The sequence below is a fragment of the Pelobates fuscus genome, chromosome 4 (genome assembly GCF_036172605.1).
Source record: "Pelobates fuscus isolate aPelFus1 chromosome 4, aPelFus1.pri, whole genome shotgun sequence".
In the NCBI taxonomy this organism is placed as follows: Eukaryota; Metazoa; Chordata; class Amphibia; order Anura; family Pelobatidae; genus Pelobates; species Pelobates fuscus.
In genome coordinates this window covers 5,084,698-5,095,555 of record NC_086320.1, presented here as the reverse complement: position 1 = coordinate 5,095,555, position 10,858 = coordinate 5,084,698, and the positions used below count along the sequence as shown (strand labels likewise).

Sequence of the window (10,858 nt, the reverse complement as noted above, 5' to 3'; positions counted from 1 at the left end):
GCGGTGCATTAATTATTGATAAAGCTGTAGGACACTCTCTATCAGGCTGATGGCCAGCACTGATGGCCCCCTACAGCACTGCTGCTTCTACTCCTACCCCTCTCAACAGTGAGCTTGAGGATTGAAAATCCGAACTTCGGATCTAGGACCAGCACTTACAGGTTCAGACCCGGTGCTCATGGGGTGAGACCCCTACGATAGGCGATTCACACTACCCGACCGAAGGAAGTCTTACGGCAACAGCCTCTACCTACAGCTGAAGGAATACCTCCATTGATAATGAATCATGATACGGTACGGGTGCGGTACGGGTACGGGTGCAGTTAAAGGCCCACGCCCTATGCACCAGGCCTGGCTAGGCGTGCACTGCACTAAAATGCCGAACAGAGGCATGCGGTTACAACCGCTGAACAGGAGTTCCGAGCCGCCTACTTAACGATATATGCACTCCCCTTGAGTTGAATTTAATAATGGAAGAGGTGACTGACACTCTCTATCAGGGCGATGGCCAGCACTTAAGGGTTCATACCCTGCGCACCCGGGGTGAGCCCCCACTACAGATCGCTGGGGGCGAACACCAGCCCCACCGACAAAAGCAGCAGCACACTGTGTACAAGAGGATTATAACCCCCAGCACCAGCCTCACCCAGTAACAATACCGAAAATTGGTCCACGTTACATGAAGTAAACCCCATACAAGCTGCTGGAGATAATCGGTCTCACCACCGGCAGTCCGTGAAGTTAAATGGGCAAGAAGCTAGAGGACTGAGAGACAGCGGGGCTACTATCACCCTAGTACAACCTCACCGGGTTACCCCTTCACAACACACAGGACGCACCGTTGCTGTGAGGGTAGCCGGAGGGGCAATACATAAACTACCAACGGCTCGAGTACATATTGATTGGGGTACTGGGGCCAAGGACGTAGAAGTGGGCATCATGCCGGACTTACCAGCAGAAGTATTGTTGGGAAATGACTTGGGGTGTTTGACGTCCCAATTGGCGGCACCCGGCCCAGAAGGAGCATTACCTGTCACCACCCGGCAACAGTCCAGAGCTATGGAAGCCTCCCCCTCACCCGACGACCAGGTAAGCGATACTTCCACGACAGTTAACCCTGCCCATACACTTTACTGGGGTACCCCACAAGACTTTGGTCAAGCCCAGCGGGAGGATCCCACACTAAGAGGGTATCGGAGGGAGGCAGACCAACCTCAGGGAGACGTAGATCAGGCAAGATTTACCTGGGAAAAGGATCTATTATACCGGGTGACAGGGGAGACAGAGAAAGGGGCAGGCCAGGTAGAAAAAAGGCAATTAATAGTACCCCGTGAATAAGGGCTATCCAGCGATGCTGGATTTAAAGGTGTACCCCCTGTTTTGGGGGTACATCCAGAACCTGGATAAAAATGTGTGCCGTATAATTGGGTTTACTGTTATCTGAGGGGAGGGGATGTGTGGGTGGAACCATGTATGTGATTGGTTATTTTATGCCTCCCCCTGGGTGTGGCCTGTAAGTGTACAAGTGTAATAAAAGCCAGGCTGGATGAGCCAGTCCAGAGTTCCTGTTTTACCCTCAAAGTGAAGTGTCGTCTCATTATTGGGGGAAGGATTTATTGCATGCTGTTCCAGTTTGACTGCTAGGAGTGCAAACCTATTCGTATGGTTCCTATTCAACTGTCTACAGCATTCAGAGGCTTGAGAGGATTCATATGCTTCTCTGATTCGGTGATTGTGGTGTCTGCCAGAGTGCTTGGAGTCCTCAGGAAGCGCTAGGAGCATCCTTTAACGGAGGTACCCGGTCGGGGTGCCAGGCGATCCGTTACACCGAATATAGTGCCCTAGCAAAACCTCTGACTGACCTCACTAAAAGTCACTACCCCGACAAATAGCCTGGTCCCCTGAGTGCGAGGAGGCTTTCCAGAAACTCAAAGCTGCGCTAAGTGCATCTCCTGTGTTGGCAGCACCTGATCATACTAAAAGGTTTCTCGTTCACACAGATGCCTCCATGTTTGGACTGGGAGCAGTTCTAAGCCAGGTTGGGGACGATGGCATGGACCACCCGGTGGCATATCTGAGCAGGAAACTATTACCATGCAAAGTCAGCTATGCCACCGTTGAAAAAGAGTGTCTGGCATTAGTCTGGGCACTTAAGAAATTGCAACCATATTTGTACGGACGTTCTTTCACCGTAATGACGACCACAACCCGTTAATTTGGCTTAACAGAGTGGCCGGAGATAACCCTAGACTACTCAGATGGAGCTTGGCACTACAGCCTTATAATTTCACCATACAATATCGTCCTGGAAAGCAGAATGCCAACGCAGATGCCTATATCGCCAGACAGAATTGGACAAATAATTGTGTCATCCGGTCATCCCTTAGCCGATCCGTCGGGATCTAAGCTGGTATGCCGTTCCATGGGACTATGGGGGAGCTGTGTAACGAAATCCCTGTTTAACAAGCCTCAGAGAAACACCATTTTGTTTGACCATACGTATTATGCTTAATTCGTATAATACTAAAGAACCGAATAAAACTACCAAAGCACCCGACCTCCCACTGAGGTTGTGTGCCCCTCATTTACCTCCCAGATCTTGCGGTTAACCGCAAACTAATTGACGAAAGGCATGGTGGCCCTCGTTCGTTTGACGAACACGTGGCGGTCGCCATTTTAAAACCGTTGAACGCTCAGCGGTGGAAAGGCAACAATCCTCTGGAACTATTTTCGGACACTTATTCCGCCACCCACTGCTGATAAGTACCGAGTCCTCATCCATACGGGTAATATCTCACGAACATATTAATCACCTGGCCGTTCGGGACTTTCTTTCACCCAAGACCTACCGACCCCAGGTAGCTACAGTTATGGAACTCTCTTCGGATTGAATTGTACGAACAACTGGTGAACTTAGACTTTGCTCGACGTTATTGAGAACTGTGTTCGTGGGATCTGAGCGCTATTCGCCCATAATATGCGCTCAGATCCAAGCTATCTGGGGGTATGTGGAATATGGGGATTACGTTCGGTTATATATTTTAATACTGTTTTGTTATAAAATAAAAAAGAATATGTTTCTCTCTGCCCGGAGATAATTCGGTTCTCTGCAACCACTTAAGTTAATTATCTCCAGGATAGAGAGGAGGGGTTACACTCTTCCTGTGGGTGTGTGTAATAATTGTACTGTACATTGATTGGTTCTGTATATTCTGTTCCAGTCTTCCACAAGGTCCCATGTGGGAGTGTCCTTGCTGGGAGACCATCATAAAAGGGCTGAGTTTGGCCATCAATAAACACATTCGTTTTACCCCTTCATGAAGTCTCGACTCATGTTTGGGGGATTGGGAGCTATAATCACTACTTCACTCTTTTCAGCTTGGATTTCGGGAGACGCTACAAGGATCAGCGCTGCACGGATAGCAGGGTCCTTTACACGGATAGCAGGGTCCTTTACACGGATAGCAGGATCCTTTACACGGATAGCAGGATCCTTTACACTGATAGCAGGGCCCTTTACACGGATAGCAGGGCCCTTTACACGGATAGCAGGGCCCTTTACACGGATAGCAGGGTCCTTTACACTGATAGCAGGGCCCTTTACACGGATAGCAGGGTCCTTTACACTGATAGCAGGGTCCTTTACACTGATAGCAGGGTCCTTTACACTGATAGCAGGGTCCTTTACACTGATAGCAGGGTCCTTTACACTGATAGCAGGGTCCTTTACACTGATAGCAGGGTCCTTTACACTGATAGCAGGGTCCTTTACACTGATAGCAGGGTCCTTTACACTGATAGCAGGGTCCTTTACACTGATAGCAGGGTCCTTTACACTGATAGCAGGGTCCTTTACACGGATAGCAGGGTCCTTTACACGGATAGCAGGGTCCTTTACACGGATAGCAGGGTCCTTTACACGGATAGCAGGGTCCTTTACACTGATAGCAGGGTCCTTTACATTTACTTCTGCTTGTTGTCGCTTTCTGAAAGAGGAAATGATAAGGTCACATTGCCTTGTGTACATCCTGCTCTCCTGTGATTGGTTCTTTTTTCTATGTGTTTCTTTACTGCTGTATGGAGTTAGTAAAGAGAGAGATGCAAAATACTCGCCTCCTGTCATTATTAAGATTATTATTACACTAAAGCTAACATAATCTTCAATTAGCATCTGTTTGAAACAGTTTTTTAGTGTATTTCTAACTCTCTGTTACTCCGTCTTCCCCTAGATCCTCCCCCTGCATGGATCTGGTTCTCTGGTCTCCACCAACCAGTCAGATCCAGAAGCTTCTCCGATCTCTGACAGGTCTGTTAGACTCTTCCCAAGAGAAACCATCTCCAGCTACCCACCCTATCTGGGTAGCTCGTGAGCATGTGGACAATATGGAGCTGTGAGAGGAGCTCTAAGATGCGGACTACAGAATGAAATAAAGATTTTCATAGAGCTTGACTGAAAGCAGGAGAACAACTTTACATGGACACCACAGACCAGACTGGACTCCTTGACCAGTGGCCGAAAGCCTGCTTTCCAGGACTGTTTTGTATTCTGTGCATGGAAGAAGTGTGTGTGTGTGTTTACAGTGCTGTATGTGCTCTGGTCCGGTAAATCATTCACATCCGTTGTAAATGGTTTTTATTAGCTGCTGTCTGTGTCATTTAAATACCTATCCCACCCACTGTTAACTGAGAACAAAGATAGTATGTCCGTCACTCCCACTGCAGGGCGACACAGAGAGGGGAGCATGTCCGTTCCTCCCACTGCAGGGCAACACAGAGAGGGGAGCATGTCCGTTCCTCCCACTGCAGGGCGACACAGAGAGGGGAGCATGTCCGTTCCTCCCACTGCAGGGCGACACAGAGAGGTGAGCATGTCCGTTCCTCCCACTGCAGGGCGACAGAGAGGGGAGCATGTCCGTTCCTCCCACTGCAGGGTGACACAAGAGGGGAGCTATAAAACTCCATGCCTATCCCTCCCACTGCAGGGCAAAGCAAGAGGGGAGCTATGAAACTCCATGCCTATCCCTCCCACTGCAGGACGACGCAGAGAGGGGAGCTATGAAACTCCATGCCTATCCCTCCCACTGCAGGGCAAAACAAGGGGGGAGCTATGAAACTCAATGCCTATCCCTCCCACTGCAGGGTGACACAGAGAGGGGAGCTATGAAACTCCATGCCTATCCCTCCCACTGCAGGACGACGCAGAGAGGGGAGCTATGAAACTCCATGCCTATCCCTCCCACTGCAGGGTGACACAGAGAGGGGAGCTATGAAACTCCATGCCTATCCCTCCCACTGCAGGGCGACACAGAGAGGGGAGCTATGAAACTCCATGCCTATCCCTCCCACTGCAGGGCGACACAGAGAGGGGGCTAAGGAATTCTTTGTCTGTGTCTCCAACTGCTGGGTGATGGTCTGTGCTGTTGTGTATATATTGCAGAAAAAAATAGTATATAACAGTATAGCTCCAATTATGAATTTACAAATTCATATACAGAAATCACAGCTGGTCCTGTCTATATTATTCAGTAGGAAGAGAGACCCAAGGCAGTCTCCCTACCGAGCTGATCTAGCTAACACTAGACTGATGAAATCTATTCTGCCCAATTAAAATTACTTTGTGCCGGCTTCTAGAATACATATGGTTAGGCTGTATAGTCCTGGTGTATGTGGATTTTTGTTAGATATATGCTGTAATGTATATAATGTTGTCCCTTTTCTTTGTGATCATACTTCATTTGGCCTAAAACAGTTTTCCTCCTGTTATCTTCTAGACAAGCACCATTGACCTTGTTGAATGGGACATTGCCGAGGTATTGTAGTGCCCTGGCAATCTTTCTGCCCACTCCTGTATTTATTTGAGAGATATATAATCCTGTATCCTGTCCTGATTGTGTCTTGGTGTTTCTTGTGGTTGATACACAAACCGGTTAGTGTTTATCAGACATTGCCTTGGAATCTTGTTTCCTATTTAGATTTGAAACTACAGGTAGTCACTTTTCAAGTCTTTTTTCCTACCAACTAAATTTTGCTGTCATCTCTGAAATGTATAATTTTGAGAATAAAGGAAGAATTTAGGCGAGATATTGCGACACTTTTTATTTAGAATAGTAAATACACCATTAAATGGCGCTGTGTTACACAACGTCCAGGTTGGAGTGCAGTGACTGTGACTGGGCAGACTGACGGAGAGTAAATACACCATTAGATGGCGCTGCGTTACACAACGTCCAGGTTGGAGTGCAGTAACTGTGACTGGGCGGACTGACGGAGAGTAAATACACCATTAGATGGCGCTGCGTTACACAATGTCCAGGTTGGAGTGCAGTAACTGTGACTGGGCGGACTGACGGAGAGTAAATACACCATTAGATGGCGCTGCGTTACACAACGTCCAGGTTGGAGTGCAGTAACTGTGACTGGGCGGACTGACGGAGAGTAAATACACCATTAGATGGCGCTGCGTTACACAATGTCCAGGTTGGAGTGCAGTAACTGTGACTGGGCGGACTGACGGAGAGTAAATACACCATTAGATGGCGCTGTGTTACACAATGTCCAGGTTGGAGTGCAGTAACTGTGACTGGGCGGACTGACGGAGAGTAAATACACCATTAGATGGCGCTGCGTTACACAGCGTCCAGGTTGGAGTGCAGTAACTGTGACTGGGCGGACTGACGGAGAGTAAATACACCATTAGATGGCGCTGCGTTACACAATGTCCAGGTTGGAGTGCAGTAACTGTGACTGGGCGGACTGACCGAGAGTAAATACACCATTAGATGGTGCTGCGTTACACAACGTCCAGGTTGGAGTGCAGTAACTGTGACTGGGCGGACTGACCGAGAGTAAATACACCATTAGATGGTGCTGCGTTACACAACGCCCAGGTTGGAGTGCAGTAACTGTGACTGGGCGGACTGACGGAGAGTAAATACACCATTAGATGGCGCTGCGTTACACAATGTCCAGGTTGGAGTGCAGTAACTGTGACTGGGCGGACTGACGGAGAGTAAATACACCGTTAGATGGCGCTGTGTTACACAATGTCCAGTTTGGAGTGCAGTAACTGTGACTGGGCGGACTGACAGAGAGTAAATACACCATTAGATGGCGCTGCGTTACACAATGTCCATGTTGGAGTGCAGTAACTGTGACTGGGCAGACTGACAGAGAGTAAATACACCATTAGATGGCGCTGCGTTACACAATGTCCATGTTGGAGTGCAGTAACTGTGACTGGGCAGACTGACAGAGAGTAAATACACCATTAGATGGCGCTGCGTTACACAACGCCCAGGTTGGAGTGCAGTAACTGTGACTGGGTGGACTGACGGAGAGTAAATACACCATTAGATGGCGCTGTGTTACACAACGTCCAGGTTGGAGTACAGTAACTGTAACTGGGCGGACTGACGGAGAGTAAATACACCATTAGATGGCGCTGCGTTACACAACGTCCAGGTTGGAGTGCAGTAACTGTGACTGGGCAGACTGACGGAGAGTAAATACACCATTAGATGGCGCTGCGTTACACAACGTCCAGGTTGGAGTGCAGTGACTGTGACTGGGAGGACTGAGGGAGAGTAAATAAACCATTAGATGGCGCTGCGTTACACAACGTCCAGGTTGGAGTGCAGTAACTGTGACTGGGCGGACTGACGGAGAGTAAATACACCATTAGATGGCGCTGCGTTACACAACGCCCAGGTTGGAGTGCAGTAACTGTGACTGGGCGGACTGACGGAGAGTAAGTACACCATTAGATGGCGCTGCGTTACACAACGCCCAAGTTGGAGTGCAGTAACTGTGACTGGACGGACTGACGGAGAGTAAATACACCATTAGATGGCGCTGCGTTACACAATGTCCAGTTTGGAGTGCAGTAACTGTGACTGGGCGGACTGACGGAGAGTACACCATTAGATGGCGCTGCGTTACACAACGTCCAGGTTAGAGTGCAGTAACTGTGACTGGGCCGACTGACGGAGAGTAAATACACCATTAGATGGCGCTGCGTTACACAACGTTCAGGTTGGAGTGCAGTATCTGTGACTGGGCGGACTGACGGAGAGTAAATACACCATTAGATGGAGCTGCGTTACACAACGCCCAGGTTGGAGTGCAGTAACTGTGACTGGGCGGACTGACGGAGAGTAAATACACCATTAGATGGCGCTGTGTTACACAATGTCCAGTTTGGAGTGCAGTAACTGTGACTGGGCGGACTGACGGAGAGTAAATACACCATTAGATGGCGCTGCGTTACACAACGCCCAGGTTGGAGTGCAGTAACTGTGACTGGGCGGACTGACGGAGAGTAAATACACCATTAGATGGCGCTGTGTTACACAATGTCCAGTTTGGAGTGCAGTAACTGTGACTGGGCGGACTGACGGAGAGTAAATACACCATTAGATGGCGCTGCGTTACACAACGTCCAGGTTGGAGTGCAGTAACTGTGACTGGACGGACTGACCGAGTAAATACACCATTAGATGTCGCTGCGTTACACAACGCCCAGGTTGGAGTGCAGTAACTGTGACTGGGTGGACTGACGGAGAGTAAATACACCATTAGATGGTGCTGCGTTACCCAATGTCCAGGTTGGAGTGCAGTAACTGTGACTGGGCGGACTGACGGCGAGTAAATACACCATTAGATGGCGCTGCGTTACACAGCGTCCATGTTGGAGTGCAGTAACTGTGACTGGGCGGACTGACGGAGAGTAAATACACCATTAGATGGCGCTGCGTTACACAACGCCCAGGTTGGAGTGCAGTAACTGTGACTGGGCGGACTGACGGAGAGTAAATACACCATTAGATGGCGCTGCGTTTTACAGCGTCCAGGTTGGAGTGCAGTAACTGTGACTGGGCGGACTGACGGAGAGTAAATACACCATTAGATGGCGCTGCGTTACACAATGTCCAGGTTGGAGTGCAGTAACTGTGACTGGGCGGACTGACGGAGAGTAAGTACACCATTAGATGGCGCTGCGTTACACAACGCCCAGGTTGGAGTGCAGTAACTGTGACTGGACGGACTGACGGAGAGTAAATACACCATTAGATGGCGCTGCGTTACACAATGTCCAGTTTGGAGTGCAGTAACTGTGACTGGGCGGACTGACGGAGAGTACACCAATAGATGGCGCTGCGTTACACAACGTCCAGGTTAGAGTGCAGTAACTGTGACTGGGCGGACTGACGGAGAGTAAATACACCATTAGATGGCGCTGCGTTACCCAACGTCCAGGTTGGAGTGCTGTAACTGTGACTGGACGGACTGACGGAGAGTAAATACACCATTAGATGGCGCTGCGTTACACAACGTTCAGGTTGGAGTGCAGTATCTGTGACTGGGCGGACTGACGGAGAGTAAATACACCATTAGATGGCGCTGCGTTACACAACGTCCAGGTTGGAGTGCAGTAACTGTGACTGGGCGGACTGACGGAGAGTAAATACACCATTAGATGGAGCTGCGTTACACAACGCCCAGGTTGGAGTGCAGTAACTGTGACTGGGCGGACTGACGGAGAGTAAATACACCATTAGATGGCGCTGTGTTACACAATGTCCAGTTTGGAGTGCAGTAACTGTGACTGGGCGGACTGACGGAGAGTAAATACACCATTAGATGGCGCTGCGTTACACAACGCCCAGGTTGGAGTGCAGTAACTGTGACTGGGCGGACTGACGGAGAGTAAATACACCATTAGATGGCGCTGTGTTACACAATGTCCAGTTTGGAGTGCAGTAACTGTGACTGGGCGGACTGACGGAGAGTAAATACACCATTAGATGGCGCTGCGTTACACAACGTCCAGGTTGGAGTGCAGTAACTGTGACTGGGCGGACTGACCGAGTAAATACACCATTAGATGTCGCTGCGTTACACAACGCCCAGGTTGGAGTGCAGTAACTGTGACTGGGTGGACTGACGGAGAGTAAATACACCATTAGATGGTGCTGCGTTACACAACGTCCAGGTTGGAGTGCAGTAACTGTGACTGGGCGGACTGACCGAGAGTAAATACACCATTAGATGGTGCTGCGTTACACAACGCCCAGGTTGGAGTGCAGTAACTGTGACTGGGCGGACTGACGGAGAGTAAATACACCATTAGATGGCGCTGCGTTACACAATGTCCAGGTTGGAGTGCAGTAACTGTGACTGGACGGACTGACCGAGTAAATACACCATTAGATGTCGCTGCGTTACACAATGTCCATGTTGGAGTGCAGTAACTGTGACTGGGCAGACTGACAGAGAGTAAATACACCATTAGATGGCGCTGCGTTACACAATGTCCATGTTGGAGTGCAGTAACTGTGACTGGGCAGACTGACAGAGAGTAAATACACCATTAGATGGCGCTGCGTTACACAACGCCCAGGTTGGAGTGCAGTAACTGTGACTGGGTGGACTGACGGAGAGTAAATACACCATTAGATGGCGCTGTGTTACACAACGTCCAGGTTGGAGTACAGTAACTGTAACTGGGCGGACTGACGGAGAGTAAATACACCATTAGATGGCGCTGCGTTACACAACGTCCAGGTTGGAGTGCAGTAACTGTGACTGGGCAGACTGACGGAGAGTAAATACACCATTAGATGGCGCTGCGTTACACAACGTCCAGGTTGGAGTGCAGTGACTGTGACTGGGAGGACTGAGGGAGAGTAAATAAACCATTAGATGGCGCTGCGTTACACAACGTCCAGGTTGGAGTGCAGTAACTGTGACTGGGCGGACTGACGGAGAGTAAATACACCATTAGATGGCGCTGCGTTACACAACGCCCAGGTTGGAGTGCAGTAACTGTGACTGGGCGGACTGACGGAGAGTAAATACA

General features: G+C 49.5%; 1 long non-coding RNA gene across 1 annotated transcript; it reads left to right on the top strand.

Annotated features, from left to right (window-relative positions):
* The first annotated feature begins 4,395 nt into the window (after positions 1-4,395).
* On the top strand, positions 4,396-6,079 carry LOC134608253 (uncharacterized). The gene is made up of 2 exons (XR_010090730.1): positions 4,396-4,862; positions 4,903-6,079. It is a non-coding gene; the product is annotated as an uncharacterized LOC134608253 (long non-coding RNA).
* The last annotated feature ends 4,779 nt before the right edge of the window (positions 6,080-10,858 follow it).